Source organism: Schistocerca gregaria, chromosome 8, assembly GCF_023897955.1.
Source record: "Schistocerca gregaria isolate iqSchGreg1 chromosome 8, iqSchGreg1.2, whole genome shotgun sequence".
NCBI classification, from domain to species: Eukaryota; Metazoa; Arthropoda; class Insecta; order Orthoptera; family Acrididae; genus Schistocerca; species Schistocerca gregaria.
The window spans coordinates 128,461,163-128,488,820 of NC_064927.1; the positions used below are offsets into that span (position 1 = coordinate 128,461,163).

The 27,658-nt window shown below is 43.6% G+C and overlaps 1 protein-coding gene across 1 annotated transcript in view; it reads left to right on the forward strand.

Annotated features, from left to right (window-relative positions):
* The window catches only part of LOC126284100 (uncharacterized), a 305,109-nt gene extending 287,333 nt beyond the window's left edge, over positions 1 to 17,776 (forward strand). The window contains exon 28 of the mRNA XM_049982753.1: positions 17,586 to 17,776. The gene's annotated coding sequence lies outside the window, so the exon portion shown is untranslated. The remainder of the gene's footprint in view (positions 1 to 17,585) is intronic.
* The last annotated feature ends 9,882 nt before the right edge of the window (positions 17,777 to 27,658 follow it).

The window sequence follows — 27,658 nt, forward strand, 5'->3', positions numbered from 1 at the left end:
ACTGAAAGTGTTTAATACTGCTGGTCTTAGGTAAAAACACCTCTGCTTTATCTCGTAAACTACCCTCTAATTCTCTTTTACTGTGTTCCGATATACCTTGAACTTCTTGCAATTTTTCGTCTATTTCTTTATGGATTTCTAACATGAGTTGATGCGATTCCCCCTTTTGTGCATACCATTCTAATTCTTCATCCTCTTTATCTCGCGTCATTCTCAATTGTTTGTTTATAACTGGTATTTCTTCTAATTTTAGCTTTCGCTCAAAGAGAAGTGTGACATTCCCGAATGTTACGCTACCCTTCCCCATATCTATTATCGCTCGTCTCTCATTTAAAAAATCTGCACCTATAATCAAATCTACAGTTAGTTTAGGTAGAATCACGAAATTGGCTTCGATCTTTTACCTAGGCACGAAAGAGTTAACCTTGTTTGTCTCGTAACTTCCGCAGTATTGTTTCTAAAATGACCTCTTACTTTAATCTTACGTGTTTTCAGAACTGCCAATTCCTCATTGGCGTTACACTGCATGAATAAATTTTCTGAGATCGCAGTCAGTTCACTTCCGCTATCAATTACAATATTGACTGGGATATTCTTTACCATGGCCTTCACAATTGGTTGAATTTGAAAGGGTTGGTTCTGTTCTTCTTCCTCTTGCATCAACGAATCCTCCACTAAATCATACATGAGTCTTTTTAGGAATTTCCCTTGTGAATTCGAACTTTTTGTAGGATAAGCTTCGACTGCTACTTCTCTCTCTTTTATTTCCTCTTCTCTATTTCTTCCTTCATTTACGCTTTCTTCTACATCGCCTACTTTTTCCTCATCCTCATCTATCTTCTCCTTCTTCGTCGCTACTTCCACATAATCGCATCTAAATGCACTAATTATCGCTTCATAACTTCCTTCATTATATACGTTGGGTTGTGTGCCCACTCGTAACTTATTTTCAACTTCTGTCGACTGCCCATTATCCTCATTTAATTCGCCTTCCCTGGTTTTCATCTCAAGTAGCTCTGCAATACTCATTACTTCGTCCTTTCCTCCTACATTCGTTGTGCATGTCTCTGGTAATTCATCTTCCTCGTCAGTATTCTCCCAATTAATTTCGTCCCAATACGATATTGTTATTTTCTTGTCTTCGTTTTCATCTGGTCCCTGCGGATTTGTTTCTTCCTTCTTCTCTTCTCGTGATAAGATTTTTACTTCTCTGTTCAAGTTGCTGCAGTTGTCCTGGGTCGGTGCGTCATTCTCTTTGGCATGGGCGCTAAGCTGTCAAATCGAACTTTTATTGGGGTTTGGTGGTCTTAACTCCACGTCTTCTATCTGTATTCGCTTTTCTTGTTCAACTTGTTGATAGTGGTTTCTTTGTTGATAATTTGTCGGTCTATTGGTTCTCCAGTACCTCTTCTGGTTGTCGTTATTCCCTCTGTAATAGTTGTTGCCTTTCCTGGGTGAATTATAGTTATTGCCATATTCTCTTCTAAATCCATAACCGGTTCTTTGTTGAAATCTATTGTCGTTTCTTGGTGCGAAGTTATCACGTGGTTCGTAATTATTGTTTCTTCGTACTGTGTCTTGTGGATTCCACTGCTTTTTGCTTTCGTGTTCACGTGCGCTTCGTCTTTTTCTTGCGTCATCTTCCGAAAATATGAACTCTAGTTCCCTTAGAATACCTTTAAATGCTTTCTACGTCATTGCCTCCGCGACCTATTAATGATTGCTGGTATTTCAATGGTAGCTTCATCGAGCATAATTTAATCAACTCTCCGTCACTGTATGGTACATCTAAGTATTGATTTTTGTTTGGCATTACTTCGAAAAATTTCACGGGACTCTTCTCTCCTGAATTTTCAAAATATGGGTTCTGTAATAATTCGTACTTCACTCTGTTCTGTGCTTCGCTGGACCAATATCGTGAGGGAAACTTCCCTCTGAAATCTTCGTACGATCGGCATGTCGCTGCAACATTCTGCATGGCTTCTGCGACTGTTCCTGACATGTGTGCACATATAAAGTCTAATTTGTGTGCTAGCGTCCAGTGTTCTGGTAATCCTACTCGGAATTGATCAACAAAAGTTCGTGGATGTAATGAGTTTCCTTCTCGAAAGTGTTGAAATTTTCTGACTGTGAGGAAATGATCGTTGTCGTACTTTGTCATAGTTCCATATGAAATTCGCGATTCTTCGCCACTTTTGTTTCTGATCATTTCTCTCGTCGTTCTTTCCTGTTGTGGTAGATCCATTGGATATTGTCCACTGTAACTTGCGCCTACCCTTGGTGCAGGCTGTCTGGTTTCACGTATGTTACTCTCCGCCTGTGATTGGAATCGCAAATGCGTAATATCTTCGTTAATTTCTTGTTTCTCCGGTGCTGTTACAGATACGGATGTGGTTGCAGACTCTGTGCTTGTTCGATCCTATTCACTACGCTCTTCAATGGTTTGCAACAACTCTGTTCGCAATTTCTGAAATTGTCACTTTGTTTGCGCTTCTATTTTGACTATGCGGTTATCATATCTTTTCAGCGCTGCTTTTGTGATACGTTTGTGTAACACACTTTTTTCAACAATTTCACGCGCTGTACTTGCTGCTTGTCTAGTAATTACGTTTATCTGTTTCTTTAGTTTCTTGACTTCTCCCTGGGTGTTGTTACGTAATGTTTTGATCTCGTCCTCAGTGTCATTACGCAATGTTTGTACGTCCGCTTGTACCTTGTCAATGTCTGTTCTCAATTGATTGTGACCTATTATTAAGTTTCCTATCACTTCTCAAGATTCTTTTCCCTCGTCTTCAATATGACTTAGGTGTAGCTGAATTCTTTTGTTTTGTTCTTTAATCTCACGCATTTGTCTCGTGGTTTCCGCATTCTGAATTTGAATTTGGTTCACTATGTCTTTATTTTGCCTTGTCATCGTTTCCGTAATTTGTTGTAATAATTCTGCCAGATTGGTGGGTCCTATTGCGTTTTCTTCCGACGACCTACGCTCTGTGTTTTCGCCCAAGTGTTGGTTCGCAACCGATTGCAATGACCTCTGCTGTGACACGTTTCTGCTCACATTCCTTGTACTCTGTGGTGAGGGAGCTCTGATTACTTGTACTATGGGTTCTACGTATTCAAGACGCAAGTTAGAATCCTCATCGACTGTCTCTCTACGTTCCTGCTCCTCTGTCGTATGCTGACCCAGGTTTTCTGTGCTTGGCGTACATTATCCTCGTTATCGTGCGTTATATGTCCTATTTCTCACGATACTGTATCGCCTGTTGTACTGTCCTCTATTCTCTGTCGATTTTCATGCTGGGTCTCTACCTCAATTCGGTCAAGGTCTCAATTTGCTATTGCTAATCTTTCCGAATCCTTTATTTTCTGTTTTAAAAGCAATTCAAGTGCCCTACTTCGCGTCAACATGCGCTCATACGATCTCACGCGTTTCATAAGCTTCTTGTTCACACGATTTGACACTACCAAGACTGACAATCCATTCACTTACTTGTTGGGTCAGAACCAACTTGTCAACGATGTATCCGCCGCCTGCGCGCTTGCATTGGGGAGAAAACTTAATTCTAACAATTTTCAAAATTCATAACTTAATTATGCTGTTGTTTCTGCTAGACTCATTTCTATTTTATACTTTTACTATCTATCGCTGCAGCTACTGTTTTCGACTATGTATAACTTTTTTACTACGAAAATTTTTCAGCAGGATATTTTAATGACCAAGTTAGGCATGTGGTCGACCTTCAATCATGGTATTTTACCATCCTGGCAGGGTCGCAATTTTCTAAACATTCATGGTGGTGTCTGTTTGTTCTATATCGTGTCTCCCTACCACTTTCGCGCAACGACGCTCTGAGCGTGTTTTTTAGGGAATTTACTAGTTTGAACCTGGGACCTGTTCCTGGTATGGAGACGCCAGACCACACATGACATCTAGAATTCAGAAGAGTTCAGTGAGACTAGCGATGATATAACCAAATACTAAATGATCTCAGCGTCAGCTCCACTGCACTCCCTGTAAAAGAATCTTAACTAAATTTAGTGGAAGGGGTTCAAGGCTTTCCTATTTTTAGTTAGCTGGTAAAATAACGTCGAGAAAGCAGTTAAGTTTACCATTGGAAATTTTATTCTACTCACAAAACATCGTTTATAAATTGCACTATTGATAAAAGGAAATGTTTTAATACAGGATGGTAAAAACCAACTGCGTTCAACAAAAATGTGAACGAATGTTCCCTGAATGGGTTTCCAAGTTCTACAATGGATCGAAGGATGACCTATGCCATATCATATCTATAATCTAGGTTTAATTTAAGTTTCACAAAAGAGAAAACTATCAAAATGGTCTACAGTGACCATCAATTATTTTTAATTACTTATCTAACTTGTCGTAAATTACAGTGGCTGATGTGGCTTCTCAATAACTATATAAAAGAAAAATCATCGTTTTTCAGATCTGTTCTTCAAGTGGCAAATGTGAACACCATGAGTTTTAATTAACGATCGACACTAGTATTACGCAAAAAGGAGGTGTAACAGATGAGACTTCTGCAGTTCTGAGTGAAGCCTTATGCGCTCAAAAAAGGGGCATCGCGTGCGTTCATTACCTTATCGGTGTTTAGGCAGCGTCAGGGCAGCGGCGGGCAGCACAGCTCCGCTCACCTTGCCATCTCGGAAGTCACTCTCCTCTAACTTCTCCTTACTACAATTTACCGAAGTTGGTTTAAAAAAACTATCTGGCTGTGTTTTCATCTGACCAATCAGGGTCTCAATGTTAACCTTAAGCTCCGCCTACAAAAATTCTGTCTATCCAATGAGAAACGTTATATTTTTCGTTGTGGGGCAATGTTTTTAAAGTTTGCAACGTAACAGAGACGCTAAAAAGTCTCACGCTAAAACCTGCAGCTGGTGTGGTCCTTTTAGCGTTATCGTAAGATCTATACTGTTCTTCTGGAGGGCTCTATCTTTTAACATGGGCTGAGGGTGGTCCTTGACGTACCTGAGACGCGAAAAAGTCTCACGCTAAAACTTGCGGGTGGTAGTGGCCCTTTTTGTGTTATCGTAAGATCTATACTGTTTTTCTGGAGGGCTCTAGCTTTTAACATGGGCTGGGGGGTGGTCCTTGACGTACCTGAGACGCGAAAAAGTCTCACGTTAAAACGTGCGGTTGGTGAGCCCTAGTAGTTAGCTGGCGACGTGGGTGTCCAGCCCCTCCCTTATCGTAGGACCTTCTAGCTTAACACGGTTCTGCTCTCGGCTTCTGTCCTCGTTTCTCCCCTCGGAACTGCGTCTGCCTCACGGTGGGAAGTTACGACATGCATTTAGGCATTCTTGTGTTAGTCTGTGGTATTCCATTTGCTCACTCGTTACTCGTATTACTTTGGTTAATTTAATGTCACGATTTATTCGGAGCTATGTGACATACTACTGGATTTCCTTATCATGTCAGGGTTTTCATGGAAGGTGATGGTTTTGCCTGACACCTTACAGACTGACTGGCTGGCTGACATGATAGAGAAAACATAACGAATGAGTGGAAGCATGATTGAATCACTGAATTAATGAGTGCATGAGTAAATAAATTCATTAACGAATGAATGCCATGATTGAATGAAGGAATAAATAAGTAATTCCACTGGCGTCCAAAATTAAAGCAACAAACCGCTATTTTCCCGTGCTGTGTCAAATGCACAGTATAATCATACAAAATGTCAACAAATGTCCGTACAATCGTGTTCTGCACGGACGGTGGCACTCCGGTCAGTGGTCAACTACGTCAACGATGACGTAAGGGCACCTATCAAACAGGGTAGTGTTCGCCGGGTAGTTCCACATCCACAATCCCTGCGTGCACAGTCACAGGTGGGTGTAGTATGGCACAAAGAAGGCGTCTACCAGATACTCTACGAAGGAGATCCATAAGAAGAATGGAAGGGGGTCATTCGCAGACTGATGTGGCACGATGGTTTAATGTGAGTCGTTCTGTTGTTTGTCGGATTAAGTGACAGTTTATAGAACCCGACACTTTCCTGCATACCACAGCATCAGCAGCAAACAGCCGCAGACTCTTGCCCATGCTGTCCATCAGGTCATTTATGTATCTAGAGTGAAAGCCATTCTAACACTTCTTTGGGGCACTCCTGACGATATCCTTGTCTCTGATGAACGCTCGCCATCGAGGACAACGGATTGGGTCCTATTACTCACATATATGAGAATCTAAACCGTAAGCTTGGACCTCCGTCGACGGTCTGTAGTTGGACATTGTATCAAATAGTTTCTGGAAATCTAGGGATAAGCGATCTGCCTGTTGCCCTCCATCTATGGTTTGTAGGATATCGTGGGAGTACAGGGAAAGCTGAGTTTCGTGCGAGATTCGGGATTGTTTGAATGGTACTCTTTTTAACTCCCATGGTACATATCAATTCTCGTAGACTACCATCCAGCAAACAAAGCCATTTACTAGACTTTTTTTTTTCTAAACGAAAGGGCTGTTTTTACATTTGCTATAACTGGCTCTTATTTGATCTTCCCTTGATGTCTGGCAAGCCTGTTTCGAGGCACAAATTGAAGAGTAGGGCAGAATCACTGAATGCTGCCGTCTTCTACAGTGGAACTGTTCTAATGCTGCTGCTCAACTGCCGCGGTTTTGTGCAGTGTTCCATTCGTAATTGTACTACCGATCCTCATATTCAATTTTTTTTTTACATGTAACGAGGGAAATATTTGGACACACTTTTCAAACCCAGACTGCTATATAAATACCTATTACACTACTGGACATTAAAATTGTTACACCAAGAAGATATGCAGATGATAAACGGATATTGATTGGACAAATATATTATACTAGAACTGACAGGTGATTACATTTTCAGGCAATTTGGGTGTACAGATCCTGAGAAATCAATACCCAGAACAACCATCTCTGGCCGTAATAACGGCCTTGATACGCCGGGGCATTGAGTCAAACAGAGCTTGGATGGCGTGTACAGGTACAGCTGCCCATGCAGCTTCAACACGATACCACAGTTCATCAAGAGTAGTGACTGGCGTATTGTGACGAGCCAGTTGCTCGGCCACCATTGACCAGGCGTTCTGATTTGGTGAGAGATCTGGAGAATGTGCTGGCCAGGGCAGCACTCGAACATTTTCTGTATTCAGAAAAGCCCGTACAGGACCTGCAACATGAGGTCGTGCATTACCTTGTTGAAATGTAGGGTTTCGCAGGGATCGAACGAAGCGTAGAGCCATGGGTCGTAACACATCTGAAATGTAACGTCCACTGTTCAAAGTGCCGTCAATGCGAACAAGAGATGACCGAGACGTGTAACCAATGGCACCCCATACAATCACGCCAGGTGATACGCCAGTATGGTGATGACGAATACACGCTTCCAATGTGCGTTCACCGCGATGTCGCCAAACACTGACGCGACCATCATGATGCTGTAAACAGAACCTGGATTCATTCGACAAAATGATGTTTTGCCATTCGTGCACCCAGGTTCGTCGTTGAGTACACCATCGCAGGCGGTCATGCCTGTGATGCAGCGTCAAGGGTAACAGCAGCCATGGTCTCCGAGCTGATAGTCCATGCTGCTGCAAACGTCGCCGAACTGTTCATGCAGATGGTTATGGTCTTTCAAACGTCTGTTGACTCCGGGATCGAGACGTGGCTGCACGATCCGTTACAGCCATGCAGATAATATGCCTGTCATCTCGACTGCTAGTGTACGAGGCCGTTGGGATCCAGCACGATGTTCCGTATTACCCCTTTGAGCCCCCCGATTCCATATTCTGCTAACTCTCGACCAACGCGAGCAGCAATATCGCCACCGGCGCCAGCCTTATGTGAATGCTCTGAAAAACTGAACATCTGCATATCACAGCGTCTTCTCCTGTCGGTTAACTTTCGCGTCTGTAGCACGTCACCTTCGTGATGTAGCAATTATAACGGCCAGTAGTGTATATATCTACTAATGTTTTTAAAAACTTACCAATTCGTTGACTTCCGTTCTTTACCTGTTTCTATTTATTTTGCGTCCTTCCCAGGATAAGGTTAAGAATTTCTATCTGCAAGAAACTACATATAGAAGTTGATCTAGCATTCCCTCTAGGATACGTAGCTTTTATCTGTCTGAGAAAACAAGCTACTGCTGCAGCAGTACGACTGTTCCCGCTCGACGGTTAGCGTGTGTTCCCGCTCCTCCCATTTCTCATCGCCACCCTCTCGTTCCGGAGTTAACTCGGCACGAAACGCTGTCACAAATCACATGTCTTGTGTCAGTGTTAACTCGGTGCCAAGGTCACTAGCAGTGAAGCGGCCGCTGTTGAAAGACACACAGGTTTGGACATAGTGCGATAAAAAGACGTTCTTGAAATCAAAATAGCAAATGAAACTCACTGTAAAGATGGCTAAAATTAGGAACGGAGCCTTTGCGAATTTGCAACAGTCTTAATGGATGTGGAATGAAACGAATGCCTCAATAGTGAACATGCACAAGGCGCCGTTAACGCTGCGGCGTTCGTACACCGAGAGTCCAGAATTCATCTTAAAATTAACGCAGGACGGTCGAGGCCTGTTGACAAGATTATTAGCACCTGAAGAATATACCAGACCAAGGAATCAAAACAACACGCAACGTAAATCACAAATGGCGCTTTAAATGAATAGAAAGAAAAACAGGAGAACAGCCGATTTTTTTCATTGCTTCCATCCTGCTCCTTCGTCATCTCTGTCATTGCTTGACAACATTTTCAAAGATCCATTGAGGATACAATGGAAGACCACTATCGGTGGTTCATGCAAAGAATAACAAAAGTTACTCTGCCCAGTTGTAAGAGACATTTCACATAATAATGGACAAAAATGGTTCAAATGGTTCTAAGCACTGTTGGACTTAACATCTGAGGTCATCAGTCCCCTAGACGTAGAACTTCTTGAACCTAACTAACCTAAGGGCATCACACACATCCATGCCCGAGGCAGGATTGGAACCTGCGATCGTAGCGGTCGCAGGGTTCCTCACTGATGCGCCTAGAACCATGTAAAGTACATAAACTTCAGAATATAAAATCTTCACTTGGGTTGTAGTAGATTAACATTTCATTGCCATTTCGCTTACGCTATTATTTCTGCGTGATAATAAAAATGTGAGCTACAGTTCTTCTGGAATATCACATCATATGAACAGCCTCACAAAACATTTCTTAAGTCATGCACTATTCTACGCGACCTTCTCAGTTTATAGCGCCAATGAAGGCTACCAATTACTTATGAAACAAAAATAACCAAATTGTAAAAGTAAATGTACAACCAGGTGAACACCTTCGAGAACATATGTTTACGCTCGAGCGCTAGGCTAGCAGAAGCAGCTAGTACACAAGTTTTTCTCAGACATGGAGGCTGAGGAATAAACGAAATGAAACTTCGCGGGTTGTGAATATATCATGTTATTTCAGTGACTACAAAATCGAGTCAATTTTACGTGATACTGCAAAAGAACTTACTCAGCATTATGCCGTTGCCCCCCATCTGTCCTATATGCGTGCACTAGATCGTTTGGGAATGGTGTCGTAGCGCTCTCGTATCCTCTTCTGAGGCAAACTGTCCAACAACTGTTGCAACTGGTCCTTGATGGCCTGGGCACTGAAACTGGGATGGAGATGGACTCTAACCTGGACTCACATATGTTTTACCGGCGACAGATCTGCGGCTCTTGCTGGCCTCAGGATTACTTGAACATCACATCCATGGTGACGTTTTCCACATGTGGTTGAACAGCGCACTGCAATGCCATCCCATGATGGCCTCAGAAGCGCGTGAACATCACACAGACAATTCACGGAAACGTGTTCCACCTAGGATGAACATTATCCTGTTGAAAAATGGCGCCACAATAACATCCCATGAGAGGTAGCACATGGGGACATACTATGTCTGTGATGTACCTTTGTGCTGTCAGAGTTCCCCTCAACCACTACCAATTGTGCCTGAAGTCCTATGGGACGGTTGCTTGCATTTTTACGCTAGGAGTAACACTTGCCTCTCCAAAGCACTGGAAGAATGGGACTTCGCCCTAGAAGGCCGCCATGCTCGCCGACGATGGTCCTCCCAAGTAGTGCAGAACTCCAGTTCATCTCTGAATACTATGTGAAGCCATTCATCATCAGTGCATGCTTCTCAGTCATTGTATATTCTGTTGTGGTGTTTGCGGCACCCTGCACACAGAATGGTAATTCCCTAGTTACGCGGTTGCTAGTCTCCGACCAGTGGTGTGAGATGACACAGATTGTTGCTGGGAGTCTTATTTATTATAGAATGGCAGGCACAGATGTGAGGGCGTCACGATGTTCTTACCCTACAACATCGCCAACTTTTTCATGTGGCAGACGTAGTCTACCGAAACCTTGGCGACGAGTATGCCTGCTCTCAACGCAGTCCAACATCCGGACACTGGCCCACAGCTCGTGGTCTAGTGGCTAGCGTTGCTGTCTCTGGATCACGGAGACCCGGGTTCGATCCCCGGCCGGGTTGGGGATTTTATCTGTCCAGGAACTAGGTGTATAGTTGTCCTCAGCATTTCATCGTCATCGTCATTCGTGATAGTGTCTAGATTGGAATGTGGTATAATCTGGACTGTGTAAAAATTGGGATTTTGCATGGGCGCTGATGACCGCACAGTTGAGGGAAACACAAAGGAAAAGAAATCTCATTGGACCAATGTCACATTTGAATGACCCAGAAACCCGGATACCTCACGATTCGACCAGCAGTTCAAATGAAAATCCACAATCAGACCGCTTTCAAACTCTGTCTAATCATTTACAAACATACCAATAATGTGTACATGTATAAAGTTACATTACAACCGACTATGTTGCTGGGTAGTACACTTTCTTTATAAGAAAGAAGCTGCAAGTTCATAAGACCGAGACTGCCACTCAAAAACTGGTGCTCAACAGATGCGAGATCCTATTTATCTCTATTGGACACTACTCGTATTCGTATTATTGACACATTACACTGGCTGCAGTACCCCTCCAAGACGCAGACCATCCATGGTTGTTTTTGATGCAGTTGTCCGTGCAACGCTAGGGCTGTGCCGTGGTCGGCTCGCGTTAATTCCGATTTTCCCTTTGGGCGTTTTGTCACCATCGAGTGCCGTCTTATTCCTCCCTCAGACACTATCTGAACGAGTTGCGCACATGCCTCTGTCAGTGGCAGCAGCAGCGTTTATCGATACTAGTACTGCTGTAACTTCTTTGGTGTGGCAGTTACAGGGTGTTTCAAAAATGACCGGTATATTTGAAACGGCAATAAAAACTAAACGAGCATGATAGAAATACACCGTTTGTTGCAATATGCTTGGGACGACAGTACATTTTCAGGCGGACAAACTTTCGAAATTACAGTAGTTACAATTTTCAACAACAGATGTCGCTGCAAGTGATGTGAAAGATATAGAAGACAACGCAGTCTGTGGGTGCGCCATTCTGTACGTCGTCTTTCTGCTGTAAGCGTGTGCTGTTCACAACGTGCAAGTGTGCTGTGGACAACATGGTTTATTCCTTAGAACAGAGGATTATTCTGGTGTTGGAATTCCACCGCCTAGAACACAGTGTTGTTGCAACAAGACGAAGTTTTCAACGGAGGTATAATGTAACCAAAGGACCGAAAAGCGATACAATAAAGGATCTGTTTGAAAAATTTCAACGGACTCTGAACGTGACGGAAAGGTAGGGCGACCGCGTATGGCAACCACAGAGGGCAACGCGCAGCTAGTGCAGCAGGTGATCCAACAGCGGCCTTGGGTTTCCGTTCGCCGCGTTGCAGCTGCGGTCCAAATGACGCCAACGTCCACGTATCGTCCCATGCGCCAGAGTTTACACCTCTATCCATACAAAATTCAAACGCGGCAACCCCTCAGCGCCGCTACCATTGCTGCACGAGATACATTCGCGAACGATATAGTGCACAGGATTGATGACGGCGATATGCATGTGGGCAGCATTTGGTTTACTGACGAAGCTTATTTTACCTGGACGGCTTCGTCAATAAACCGAACTGGCGCATATGGGGAACCGAAAAGCCCCATGTTGCAGTCCCATCGTCCCTGCATCCTCAAAAAGTACTGGTCTGGCCCGCCATTTCTTCCAAAGGAATCATTGGCCCATTTTTCAGATCCGAAACGATTACTGCATCACGCTATCTGGACATTCTTCGTGAATTTGTGGCGCTACAAACTGCCTATGACGACACTGCGAACACCTCGTGGTTTATGCAAGATGGGGCCCGGCCACATCGCACGGCCGACGTCTTTAATTTCCTGAATGAATATTTCGATGATCGTGTGATTGCTTTGGGCTATCCGAAACATACAGGAGGCGGCCTGGATTGGCCTCCCTATTCACCAGACATGAACCCCTGTGACTGTGGGGACACTTGAAAGACCAGCTGTACCGCCAGAATCCAGAAACAATTGAACAGCTGAAGCAGTACATCTCATCTGCATGTGAAGCCATTCCGCCAGACACGTTGTCAAAGGTTTCGGGTATTTTCATTCAGAGACTAGCCATATTATTGCTACTCATGGTGGATACGTGGAAAATATCGTACTATAGTTTTTCCCAGACCGCAGCGACATCTGTTGTTGACAACTGTAACTACTGTAATTTCGAAAGTTTGTCTGCCTGAAAATATACTGTTGTCCCAAGCATATTGCAACAAACTGTGTATTTCTATCGCTGCTCGTTTAGTTTGTATTGGCGTTTCAAATATACCGGTCATTTTTGAAACACCCTGTATATTTCCGTGTCATGGTGTGTGAGGCATCGGGTCGGTTTCGGCGGAGCAGCAAGGAAGTCTGTAGGGCGTAATCAGGCTGGGGCCGCTGGAGGCGCGCACGCGCGGTCGGAGTTGTGCGGCACTAGCTGCGGCAACTGCTAAGTTCGTCGTCCACTGCACCTGCCTACTGGAGTTGAGTAAGCAGTGATCCTGTCATCAAAGCTCAACCCTTGTGACATCTCTTCTTTGTTTGCTGGTTGTTGAAACCTGGGCTGTCCCCACAAGCAGCAATGTGATGGTGTGTTGGAGTTAGCAAAATTTTGTAGCCGTCTCCCTGTATGGTGTTTAACCTTTGAAATGATTATAATTTATTAGTGAAGTGCACCAGTGGTATCTTCTGCCTTGTGGCCGTTAACGTTCCAGTTACCTGCCTTCGCCGTTAGCGTAGTTTTGCAGCAGTGTGTTTTCCTCACCGTGTTGATGCTGTCCGGCACGGCATGTAGTTCGACAGCTTGGTGTTGTTCTCCTTGTGTCTTTGTTTGTTCTGCCTTGACTGTGTTTATACGCCAATTATTAAGACATAGTCCTGCTGCGATCCTCATCTTTGCTGGTACCTTCGGTTGTCGTGCTGTTGGTCGGGTGGAAGGGAATTGATTAGGCGGTTGGTTGGTTCTTCACCCGTCCATAGGCCGTGCGGCAACCTGATTGTTTAGTGTTACGCTTGGCTGCCTGTCTCGCCTAAGCTGTGGTTAGAGTTTCCTCCCCAGGCCGACCCTTGGAACACTTCTGAGCACCACTGTTAGTTGTTTGTGATTGTCATTTTATTTGGTCGCAGGCACTGTGCCAGGCCTTCAGGCGTGTCTTAATATTGTCTGTTTTATGTTTAGTAAATGTCCTTCAGCCGAACTTTATAACAACTTTAAGATTAGGCCTTCAGGCATGTTTCTCTTAAAATTCTTGTTGCTCTGTATTTAGGCCTTCAGGCGCGTTTGTATCAGAATCTGTGGCTTTAATATGTAAATCCTTGTCTGTATGGTTTCTCTTTTTAATTATTTTCAATTCCTGAAACTGCCTTCAGCCATGTTATGTAAATGTTTATCTTGAGGTTGTCTTTATTTATTCTTCAGTAATTGCTTGGGCTTTCAGCCGACAAGATACTTGTTTTCTTGTTTTCTTAAGATGTTTTTCTGTTGTACTGTGTAAAGGCTTATCTTTAAAGTCTCTTATGTAAAGAAATTTCTTTTGTTGGGCTTTCAGCCGAAGAATTAACTTGAATTTTCCTTAATAGGGCCTTTAGCCAGAATTTGTAAATGCTTGGCTTTTAATGAATTTCCTTATCTGATCTGAAATATTATTTCGGCTAAGAAGATATTGTAATTTACTTGAGTAAGGCCTTCAGCCGTTTATCTAAGCCCTGGTATTTTAAAAGCAATCATTTAAACTTATTCTGGAGAGATTGCTTGGGCCCTCAGCCATGAATTGATCTTTGTTGTTTTAAAGAGAAAACTGTGCATTGGTTTGAGGAGTAAAGTACTGTGTGTTCTTGTATAACTGACAGTAATTGACCTTGGCCCCTTTCCACAACCTGATCCTCTCTGTCCTGTGAAACCAGATTTCAAGGACAACTTCGTCGCCATCCCTATGGGATCTGTCCCGGTCACCTTCACGTGTGACGGACGGGCGAGCCCACACTCTGTCCTACTATGTCGGAAGAAGCAACCATAGGCTGTTTATTTTCTCAACCCTGTACAGGCTGTTCCGCAGCGCGCCTTTAGAAACAGTGCCGATGCAGCACGTAAACCTACGCGGGCAGTCTTTGTTTCCCATTAAATGCGTCAACATAATACAGGTTGAGTAAGCAATGTAACAAATGGAAGACGTCCACATGAACAGGACTGACGTAAATCATTGCATCGCAAGCAGCACTGCACTGCTAGACGGGAAACAGATTCTTAACCATCTTCCAACGCTACTTCCATCGATAAGCGCTGCTCGCTCATCAGTTTATAGACAGACTTTTATTATATCAGCTATACTACAATGATACCGTCACGTAATCACTTGCGATAACTAACAAGTTGCATTTCCACGCTGTGGGCGAGAGAAGAAGAGTGGAGAGGACATTGACACGATATAATATGATTTTATGTATACAGACTGATGCGGCGAGTGAAAATTTGTACCAAGGCTGAGAATCGAATTCGGACCTCAGTCTGTCTTCTCAATACCGGTTTTTATACGTCCACTCCATTCCCACATCGTTCCCTATTCGTATTATCCACCCTACGCATCTGAACGATGGTTCATGCTACAGATACCTTGTAATCGGTTGCAATCTGGTTCTCTCTCTTGTTTATGTGCATCACGTATCATGCATCTAAATTTTTTTAAAAAAGGTTCCATTCCTCACACCAAGTGCAGACGTTATCTCACTATTCTGTTTCTTACAGTCAACCAGTAACAATACCTTCCTGCAGCCAACGGCATCATCGGTGTGTGAGCTGACAGTAATGGTGACCCCAAATAACATATTCAATTATGTTGAGAATTAGCGGTCCTATTACTCGTTATTGACACAATGTTACTTTCGCTTATGTTCAACACGCTCTGTACACTATATTGTACTAGGTTCAATCAATCGAAAACATTTGAGCCTGTAGCATGCTTGCATGTTTGTCATCTTCTAATTACGGTACCGCCGCCTCGTTTTCTAATTCCATTTACTGGCGTCACTGACTTCGAACGTTACTTGCCCGTGAGCGGCAGCAGCAGCGCGTATCGATAAGTGCACCGTCGTACCATCTCTGGAGCGACTGATAGTATTTCCGGGTCGTCTCGTGTCTGGTAGTCAGTTGGAGACGGACCAGCAGTGCAGTCGGGGCGCAGCAGCAGTGAAGTCGGGGAGGGAGCGCCGGTGAGGCGCCAACAGCCACTGCTCGCCGAATGCTGGCGACACGCATGCACTGTCCGACGGAGGGAGATTGGAGCGGGATGATCGTTGGTTGGTCCTTCGGTTGGTCGTCTCATCGGCCGACGTATATTTGGTCCTTCACTTTTTCCGGGCCTGGGCAGTTGGTCGGTTGGCGTGGAGCAGCGAAGAAATCTGCGCAGCGGGTGGTTTGTACGGGGCCGGTGCCGGCGCGATCGGAGTGTGAGGGGCTGTTCCCATTGCTACAAGGTCCGTGGCTCACCGATACCGGACACGAAAGTTATCCTGTCGCTTGGTCCGTTGTATGTCTGTCGGTTTGGTTGCTGTCGGTTCGAGAATGGCTGGCCCAACTGCCTGTCTCAGCTAAGCGAGCGTTAGTGTTTGAATTCCAGTCCGACCCTCGAACATCTGAGCGCCCTTGGATGTACTACCTTTGTTTATTCTTGTTGTTTGTGCTTCTATGCCTTCTAGACGATTTTTTTTAAAATTAAGGTTATTTTGCCCTTAAGGCGTTAGATTCCTTAGGCATTCAGCCTAATGTAAAGAACTGTTTCAAGTAAGACCTTTGGTATTTTAAAGGTTTTAATGTTGTTGAATTTTAAGTGGTGGGCCTTCAGCCCATTTTGAGTTTGAGTTGTTTTGGTCTTAAGGCCTTCAGCCTAGTTCAAAGAACTGTTTCACGTAAGGACTTTGGCATTTTAAAGGCTTTAATGTTATTGAATTTTAAGTGTTGGGCCTTCAGCCGATTTTGAGTTTGAGTTGTTTTGCTGTTAAGGCAACGAGCCTAAATTAAAGGCTGGTTCACGTAAGGCCTTTGGTATTTAGAAGAAGAAATGTTGTGGAGTTTTAAGTGTTAGGCCTTCAGCCGCTTTGAATTTAACTTGTTTGCTCTTAAGGTGTCTGATTCTTTGGGCCTTCAGACTAACTAAGGAACTGTTTTAAGATAAGGCTTTGCCTTTTAAATTTCTGTTTTGGTTGAGTTTTGCCTAACTGTTTTATGTAAGGCCTTTTTTTAATTTAATGTTGTTTAGCCTTAAGTGTTGGGCTTTCAGCCGATTTTGAATTCAAATTGTTTGCTCTGAAACTCTCATATTCTTTGGGTCTTCAGCCTATATAAAGAACTATTGTAAGATAGGGCTTGCCTTTTAAATTTCTGATTATGACTGCGTTCCAAGTTATTGGCCTTTAGCCGTTTTTAAATTAAAGTGGCTTTCAGCCGGTAATTAACTCCCAGCGATTAAAGCCGTGTGTTTAAAAAAAAAAAATTGTGGCTCTTGTAATGTTTGATCAAATAATAAAGTTGCATGTTGGAGTGTAAGTGACAGCCCCTTATTTTGGACCCTTTTCACAATTTAAACTACCTGTCCTGTCCTGCTGGTTTAGCACGGCGTCTCACTACTATTATAAAATATCACGAGCATTAAAACGAAACACTCTCTCACGCGAGCAGTTTTACTTGAACCTATACAGATTATCTGAGGTAAGTTTATTTTCCTCTAGGAAAGCCTTAATGTTGCAGATTTAATTACAGTTAGAAATATTAGTCTTGCCAGTCTGCTATGTGTTCTTTTTCCTTTCTTATAAAAGAAAGAGTTCCCATTCAAGTGGGCGCAAGAAATTCTGAATAAACATGAACCAATACAGAGGTTAATTGCACGGCTTTTTGAGTCTAAAATGTAATAAGAATTTCGGCGCCCGGCTCATAGTTCTCTTTGGAAAGTAAAATAAACAAAATATTTTAATATCACCTATTTGAGAGTATGTGCCATGGTAAATCGGTGGTATTATTGGTGATTTTATCTGCTGTGTGAATGCATTTTTAAATGTTGAATTTAATATTTCTCTTGCTTTTGTTTTCTTCTGTTTCAGAGCCAAAATGATTTCACGAGAGGAAACGGTAATATATTTGGATCCACTCATTGACTTTACAAAGAACCTTGCGACGGTACCTAACGGTTACTCCTGCTGAGTGCAGTTCTTCTTCTTAACAGCATGCCATACGAGCAAATGAGTTACGTCTTTGCATGTGGTTACTTGTACTCTAGATACTTGGGCTGTGCATGGCTCCGTTTAAAAAAGAATAGTTCGATGTAGTCATGGGGTTGAGCCACGCACGTCTCCTTTCGTGTTCCGCAGCTAATTTCCTGTAAATAATAACCTGTGTCTGTATCCTGCAGCCAAACATTCTATGCATTGGCTAGAATTGCGCATTAATAAAATACACAAAAACACAAAATGAAAGAAAAATTAATAATTTAATGATATGGGATCTGTCCTAACATTTGCAGTTGATGTAGACAATAGGTATTGCCTGTGTATTGAACAATGTTTTACTCATGAAGGACATCTCAAAAACACTGAAAGTTGTCCAACGAAATTCAGTTAAAATACAGACAGAAAATACCGTTATAAAATGCAGTCAAGTTGCGTTGACAATGTTACGAGAATAGTAGCAAAACCCCCGTACTAAACTGTAACCAACTGTATCAAAGATACGTGAAAACTAAGTCCATTTCGTAATCACAGAAAGGAAATATCAGCTCAAAACAGTTGAGTTACAAATTATCACATGCAATACACAGAATAGTGAGTGTCTCATGCTCCGTCTATTCTCAGTTCCTTAATACGAGTGGAAGAAATTACAGTCCCACTCAGGAGCACATTCACACTTCTCGTGAGTTACAGTCCCTTCAGTAATTAGGGACCTGTAACGACTGTTCATCACTCAGAATCTGTCAGCCACACGGCCAAAGGAAGCAGCATATCGCAGGCAAGTCTGCCTTCTTCAAGAACAAACGTTAAAGTGTCCCAAAATGCTCCCTTGAGCTCATCACTAGAAAAGTCCCAATCTCCATTTGATTCCCATAGCGTTCACTAGTGGCCGCTTTTCCATTGGCTGAATACCATCCCCACCAAAATTACATGGTTCTCACATGCTACAGACATAATTTGACTCATCCTGACCCCATCCAAAACTGAACTAAATGTATTACAGTTACATTTAAATAAATATAACTTAAGGTTTGCCCATAAATAAATAAGCCAGCTTTCTTGTGCAAGTGCCAAAAGTTAATCACTACAGATTGTCGCTAAATATTGTTTAAACAGTTATTTACTCCTTCTTAACAGAAGCGTCTTTTGGTTCTCTTTCCAATTGTGGTGTCCACTGACACATGTGACTGCCCACTTTTAAATTAGTACAGTTTTTTAGCAGCACTGGCGATCTACATGAGAAGGAAAGGCGAACGTAAAATTAAGATAGCAAACAGTTTCCAGGAAGGGATTATAAAACGTACACGAGAGCTTCGTGCGTAAAATAGATACTTTTATTATTTCACAATTTATGATTTACATGTGCTTGGGTGACACGTATCGTAAAAACTGAGGCAGCAGTAATTTCCGCAAGTTGTATACGTCGCATTTTTACAATTGCATGATTATTTTAAAGTTTCTCGGAGAAACAAAATTGTTTTACATCTATAAAAGGTTGTCTCTGATCGATCAGTTCGGCAGGAAACCGTACATAACGCATCATTTTGCCAATTACTGCGGAGGATAGCTGGTGATGTATAGTGGAATGTATTTCGTACAGTCTTCTCGGGATGTGATTTCTTTTTCTCTCTCGATAACCTAAATACAGTTTTAGTGCTTTTTGGTCAAATTCATTAGCTGACAATAAAAAGAGCTTGCACTAGAAGAGTGAATTTTGTAGGAACCACTTTGAAACTGCACGATGACAATCCTGTTCCATCTTTAAAAAAACTCGTCGTATGATTGTGATTTGCTTGTCCTCCCCACGAGTCAATTAATAGAAGAAATTTGTTCTCCTGTACACTGGGCTTCATCGCAACACTCAAAAATGTTTGTATGAGGATGTTGTGAGTCTCTCAGATTTTGATGGAGTAATGAGGTCATTACTATATTTTATGACGTACTCATCCACCATTTTTTGAAACGTCGGGCGAAAAGATATACGTAGGCAATCGGCAATAATTGTACAGAACGGGTTATCGCCTACTGTGCTGCATACGAGTGGGTTACTTTGCTCCTGCCCTGTTGCTTCAAGGGCAGTGCTTTTGGTGCTCGATGATGCATGGTGCGGTTATAAGTCGACTGGTACTGGCAACATTAGAAAGGGTATTTCAATTTGCGGTGACGAATGAGAATTCTCGACTTACCTGTTTAATTCGACGCTTCAATTACAATTTATTCTCGGAAAGTTATTTCAGAGTCGTTGCGGATGTTATACGTACAAACCTATCTTGGGAATTTGTTTGCAGTGCATAATTTTCCTTTGCCTTTCCTTTTTATGCCTTTTATAAAAATATTTATAAATACAGTATATTTAGCATTATTTCGGTTATCTGCAGTGTAAGAAACGCAAAAATTAAATATAATAAAGAAAAATCTCTCTGCATAGTGACTCGACTCCATAACCCTCGAATTACCATTCCGTACTTTTCCCCGATGTGCCAAACGCTACCTGGATGTTACGCTGACCTAACTGGCTCATGCCCGCCCGCATAAAAAATTATATTTACTCTGGAGCTCCCGATTCCGTCACTTTCAATTATGGCCAAGTATCATAAATTTGAACGAAATCGGTGATGACGAGTTGGTGCAATCCACCTTTTAGATGAGTTCATCTGTCGTTAATATGGAATACAGGTTTATAGAGTTTAGTTTACTCTATATGCTATTTCATGTTTGGCGCTAACTATGAATTTTATTGCCACTAACTTAAAAGACGCTAACGACATTACATGTTTTATCTTTAGTGCAGTTTGCGACGTGATATTGTGTTCCAGGCTGAGTGAAAGAGCACTTTGCCTGACGCTTTTCATATTCCAGCAACTCGCATGGAGTCTTCGATGCCACATCTACACCAAGGTCGCGCAAAAAGCTGCAGTTGCGAGTCAACAGATACCCGCAAAATTGCGCAATCTTGTGTAATGCTTAATGGCACTTGAGGCTGCGGGAGGAATTTTTCATTACTAATGGATGAAGCAACATTGTTTCAGCTCAGCTGGTAGAGTTGCAACCGCACATTCTAATGAGACAGCAGCCGAGACAGCGGCAACCACTTTTTTATTCACACTGTTTTGGCATCGACGCCACGAATTCCTCTCCCGTACTATCTTCTTCAACTCAGAGTGGCTCTTGCACCCAATGTCTTTGATTATTTGTTGGATGTATGCCAATACGTATGTTCCTCTATAGTTTCTTCCCTCCACATCTCCCTCAAGTACCATGAATGTCATTCCTTCATGCATTTACGCATGTCCCATCATACTTTAGCATTTGAGATGTGATGCTATAAACGGATGTTAGAAATTGGATACACTGCTAAGATCACAAATGAGTAGACTTTCCGCAGAATCGGCGAGGAGAGGGACACATGGAAAATATTGGTAAGAAGAAGTGACAGGATGATAAGACAAAATCACTCGACTCTCTGACTACCGCGTGCTACTGGTGCAGCAAAAATTATAGATTTTTAGAACAGAAAAAAACTTGTTGGTTGCACAAGATATGTTTATTTATTCTCCACATGTCACTCGTTTAGTCTGTTCTAGGCATCGTCAGACAATCTGGCGAAATTACAAACTCGTATAAGTGCAAATTGATATGAAGGGCAATAGTAAATGAGTAATTTAAAAATGTCAGGAGCAATACATATACCGACTGGACTATGGAGCATAGGACCACCTTTGTGTTTCGCACGGGTGTGGGGTGTATAAATTTCGACTCATATTGTACCATAACTGAACTTTCAGTAGAAATTCTTGCTAATCGTAACCGAGGCGTCAAACGTAATTAAGATTGACATGGAACTGGGAGATAACAGCTAGATCGCCACTCTGAGTGCTTCATTACATCGCCGATAAAATTCTACCTACTGGTAACCGAGGCGTCAAAAGTGATTAAGAATCCCAAAGAACAAGGAGTAAACAGCCAGCTAGCCATTGTCAATGTTTCATTACATCGCCTAGAAGTAACACGAAGAAAAGTAATGACAGTAGGGAAAAAGAAAGCTACTAAAGCATGCAAGAGGTACCTAACTTAGGCAAATAGGCATATTCTGGGACTAGAAAAAACTCACGAGTGCAAAATACACCCATGTAAGGGCTAGGCCTATTCACCTCTGGCAAATGACTGGGCGCTAATAAGAATAAAAATGGCTCAAATGGCTCTGAGCGCTATGGGACTTAACATCTGCGGTCATCAGTCCCCTATAACTTAGAACTACTTAAACCTAACTAACCTAAGGACATCACACACATCCATGGCCGAGGTATGATTCGAACCTGCGACCGTAGCGGTCACGCGGTTCCAGATTGTAGCGCCTAGAACCGCTCGGCCACAGCGGCCGGCCAATAAGAATAAAGAAACAGCTAAAAATTTTAGTAAAAATTTGAAGCAACGAAGCGAGAAGTAACACTAAACCGGAACACTGACTGTAACGACGATAACTTACCCAAGAAGAAACTGCCCCATGAACACAAATGTGGTCTGTTTATGCGCTGTCATGCCAGTAACTAGACTAAAAATCTATTAAGATGCTGCACCAGTGGCATTGCGATAGTCATGGAGTGGGCTGATTTTAATTGACATCATCCTGTCCTTCTTACCAATATTTTCCACGTGTTTCTCTCCTCGGTGGCTCTGCAGAAAGCCTCTTCATATATGACCTCACCAGTGTATCCAGTTTTTTTTTCTGTAGCACCACGTCCTAAATACTAAAATTATCTTCCGTTCCGGTTTTGCCGCAGTCTGATTTTTCTTGGAGTGTTGTTCCCATTATAAAGCGCAGTGTCAGGATTGCCCTTCTGGTGCCTTTACCTTCCATAAAGCCAAGTAGATCATCATCTAACACATAATTTTATTTTCCATTCCTCTGTATATGAGTATTGTCAGCAACTTGGATGCATGGGACGTTAAGCCGATTGTGTGAGCTTCGCTTTGATCTTTTTGATTTTCATGTAGTACCTACTAGACACCTGATGCTTGTAGAACTCGCTGAGACACGTATAACAAATTTCTATAGCATTTCTTTCTAATTTGCCGTCTCTTTCCCGTACTGCACCGCTGTAGAGCGTATTTTTTATGCAAATTCCACCACTCGATATCAGATGAGCTCTAAGGCATACTCTCCAAATAATCTGAATCCTTTCTTACATCATCTTATCGTGTAGGATGCTTACATTCAATTTTCAATGACCACACCACCATTACGTTTTCTGGTTGCTCAGTTAACACATTTCACTGGGCAGTGATCTGCAAAACTAACCGGGATTTCTTTCGCAGAACTTTCACCCCTCTCTAAATTGTATGATAATTTTATTCTGTCCTGACGGCTGGCTGACATTTTTGTAAGAGAGGTAAAGTGGACGGTGATTTTTAACTGGATCAGAGAGTTCGCGCGGAAAATTGAAATTGGGTGCCTGGCCCTTAGTGTTAAGCACACATTTCCAATCACCACCGATTGTCATATGTTCGGGTTCAGCTTTTAGCAGGGATAAAATGTCACGTTTGAAATTGCAGGCGTTTCCTGTTCAAAAGTATCCTTGGTGGAGTGTAAATATTAGTAAAAGTCACTTTAAAAATCTTACAATTAATCTCTCATCCCGACTGAAAATATTTTACACTTTCTACAGGTATGTCTTCTATTACAAAAGCTGTCCCACATGAGGTTTCGGTTGCCACATTTAAGATCTCTCGATACCCGGGAATGCGAAGGATCTTAAGATCTTCTTGTAACATCGCCATGTCTGTGACTGATTCATATAGGAACCTCTTTAAAGTACTGATTTCACTGAAGATTGTCTTCTATTGATGTTTAATGTTGTTACAGTATACGTCTGCTCCGGTACTGAAGAGGGTGAATGATATAACAGACGTCTGTAATCATGCTGATATCCATTTATCAGTGGTATTTTACAGTAATCACCAGAGAGTGGAGTGGAGCTGACATTTGCACATCGGACTGAGTCAGAGAGAACTCGATCTGGTCCGAATTAACTGTGAACGCTACATCTCCTCCTTCACTGATGTTTGGTGACATCGTTGTCTTCGCGACGGCTGGTATTGCATCACCATCACTTTCAATGTCACTTGCCAAGTCCATGAAATGGTTCGCCTCTCACTTTTAGTTTTACTAGTCGCCAGTTTTGCTGCGATCACGGTTTTTGAGACTGCTCCATTATTCGTTCTCCCTAATACTACCGTTGCAGCGCCAGAGGAAATGTCACTGATAGTGCTTCTAAGTCGTTCTGTAAATTTGATTTCACCACTGTCTTCTTTGTTCACACACTGCTCTGTCTTTTCTTTGAAACTGCGAGAGTTTCTCTCTTGTTGTAGAAGCGAGTTTCTCTGACGCTGGATGTTGTAACATGAGCTCGGAATCCTCGGACAACTCAGATTTATTTTCTACACATGTATTTCCCTCCCCCAGAGGTTTTTGTAATGTTTGGTCACTGGGATTCACAATTGTTACACTAAAGGCAACGTCATAGGTCGTCGGTTTACGTGTCTCTACAAAGGTTACATCCTGAGTGTCTTCCGGCAGTAGGAGTTACTTTTCGCCCTGCGCCAGCGCAGGAGCGATCTGTATCAGAACTCTCTACTTGAATTGACCGGCCAGGGAGTAGAACAGACAGATGTATCTGCAGTCAACGGCAGTGGGATGACGACCCCGCGCCCCCACTCCCCCCCCCCCCCCCCCCCCAGTCTACTTGTGGCTCTTCCACGGGAGGGATTTCCTGCCGCCGAAGACGCGGTTGATTACATTAGCAGCTTTTTTACTGCTGGTGCGGCTGGATGTGCGACGTCATCGCTGCGGCGCGGCCCCACGGCTCGTACGAGCTCGTACAGCTCGTACAGCTCGTACAGCAGCCAGTAGCGCACGTTCTTGGCTGTCCATCATACACGACAAGGGCTCTATAGCCTGATACAGTGATGAACGACGGAATGTGTTTCAGCAAATCAATTTTCACCTGGCGAACACAGTTAAACACATGCAGTGGAAAACCGCTACCCCATTTATTCTCAAATACTGTAAATACACGGCCGGCCAGTGTGGCCGAGCGGTTCTACGCGCTTCAGTCTGGAACCGCGCGACCGCTATGGTCGCAGGTTCGAATCCTGCCTCGGGCATGGATGTGTGTGATGTCCTTAGGTTAGTTAGGTTTAAGTAATTCTAAGTCTAGGGGACTGATGACTTCAAATGTTAAGTCCCATAGTGCTCAGAGCGCTTTGAACCATTTGAACTAATAAGCACCCGGCTAATACGATCAGGAGGACTCTCGAAAGGCAGTTCGAAAACTCCCACACTACGAAAGCCCATTCCTCCACGCGACACTTTTTCACTTCGCTACTGTTCCCATCCAAGTGCGTGAACCATAAGACACATCCAAAGGTTTCTACAATTCGACTGCACAATTCTATAATATTTCATTTCACATAAAGGACAGCAGCTACCTTCGACACTAGAATCGCAATGATATAGGGTGAGAATTACATAACTACACTCCTGGAAATTGAAATAAGAACACCGTGAATTCATTGTCCCAGGAAGGGGAAACTTTATTGACACATTCCTGGGGTCAGATACATCACATGATCACACTGACAGAACCACAGGCACATAGACACAGGCAACAGAGCATGCACAATGTCGGCACTAGTACAGTGTATATCCACCTTACGCAGCAATGCAGGCTGCTATTCTCCCATGGAGACGATCGTAGAGATGCTGGATGTAGTCCTGTGGAACGGCTTGCCATGCCATTTCCACCTGGCGCCTCAGTTGGACCAGGGTTCGTGCAGATCGCGTGGGACGACGCTTCATCCAGTCCCAAACATGCTCAATGGGGGACAGATCCGGAGATCTTGCTGGCCAGGGTAGTTGACTTACACTTTCTACAGCACGTTGGGTGGCACGGGATACATGCGGACGTGCATTGTCCTGTTGGAACAGCAAGTTCCCTTGCCGGTCTAGGAATGGTAGAACGATGGGTTCGATGACGGTTTGGATGTACCATGCACTATTCAGTGTCCGCTCGACGATCACCAGAGGTGTACGGACAGTGTAGGACATCGCTCCCCACACCTTGATGCCGGGTGTTGGCCCTGTGTGCCTCGGTTGTATGCAGTCCTCATTGTGGCGCTCACCTGCACTGCGCCAAACACGCATACGACCATCATTGGCACCAAGGCAGAAGCGACTCTCATCGCTGAAGATGACACGTCTCCATTCGTTCCTCCATTCACGCCTGTCACGACACCACTGGAGGCGGGCTGCACGATGTTGGGGCGTGAGCGCAAGACGGCCTAACGGTGTGCAGGACCGTAGCCCAGCTTCATGGAGACGGTTGCGAATGGTCCTCGCCGATACCCCAGGAGCAACAGTGTCCCTAATTTTCTGGGAAGTGGCGGTGCGGTCCCCTACGGCACTGCGTAGGATCCTACGGTCTTGGCGTGCATCCGTGCGTCGCTGCGGTCCTGTCCCAGGTCGGCGGGCACGTGCACTTTCCGCCGACCACTGGCGACAACATCGATGTACTGTGGAGACCTCACGCCCCACGTGTTGAGCAATTCGGCGGTACGTCCACCCAGCCTCCCGCATGCCCACTATACGCCCTCGCTCAAAGTCCGTCAACTACACGTACGGTTCACGTCCACGCTGTCGAGGCATGCTACCAGTGTTAAAGACTGCGATGGAGCTCCGTATGCCACGGCAAACTGGCTGACACTGACGGCGGCGGTGCACAAATGCTGCGCAGCTAGCGCCATTCGACGGCCAACACCGCGGTTCCTGGTGTGTCCGCTGTGCCGTGCGTGTGATCATTGCTTGTACAGCCCTCTCGCAGTGTCCGGAGCAAGTATGGTGGGTCTGACACACCGTTGTCAATGTGTTCTTTTTTTCCATTTCCAGGAGTGTATATTTAAAAACGTAAATTAGTCACAAACTACTGCGTGCACACACTTTATTCAACACACAAATCTCACTGCAGATATTCGGATTTAGGTCATGACACGCTATCACTGGTGATGATGTGGCGCAGACGAATAGCAAAATTCTGCATGACCCGCCGAATTGTCAGAACATCGATGCCGTCGTTGACCTGCTGAATGGATGTTTTCAGCAAGTGATGGTTTGCGGGTTATTGCTGTACACCTTGCCTTTAATATAGCCCCACAAAAAGAGATCGCATGTGTTTAGATCTGGAGAATATGGCGGCCAATCGAGGCCCATAACAGTAGCCTCTGCGTACCCCAGAGCCAGAATGCGGTCCCTAAAGTGCTTCTTCAGGACATCACTCTCCTACTTCGATGGGCTCGAGCTCCGTCTTGCATGAACAACAACTCGTCGAAATCAGGGTCACTTTGGATAATGGGAATGAAATCATATTCCAAGACCTTCACGTACCGTCTGGTAGTCACCGTGCCATCAAGGAATACCGCACCGATTATTCCGTGACTGGACACTGCACACCACACGGTCACCCATTGAGAATGAAGAGACTTCTCGATCGCGAAATGCGAATTCTTAGTCCCCCAAAATGGGCCAATTTTGCTTAATGACGAACCCACCCAAATTAAAGCGAGCTTCATCGCTAAACTAAACCGTGTAGCGCATACTAATTCCCACAATCCCCTGCTATCACCCGTGCAGTTTTAACGTCGTAACGCAAACCGTTCTGAAGTTATGATGATTTTATTTCACATATTTTAATAATTGTCACCGTGTTTGGTGTAAGGAGATTCCTGCTGTTTCAGTGACAAATTTACGAATTTCAAGCGGACTAAGCTTAGGACATTGGCTGAATAATAAGTTAATTATTTTACTTTTGTTTCGAGCCACAATCACATAAAATTTTTTGAAAGATAAAACCCCATTTGGCTTGACAGAAAGTTTTATTATACAACATACACCTCTG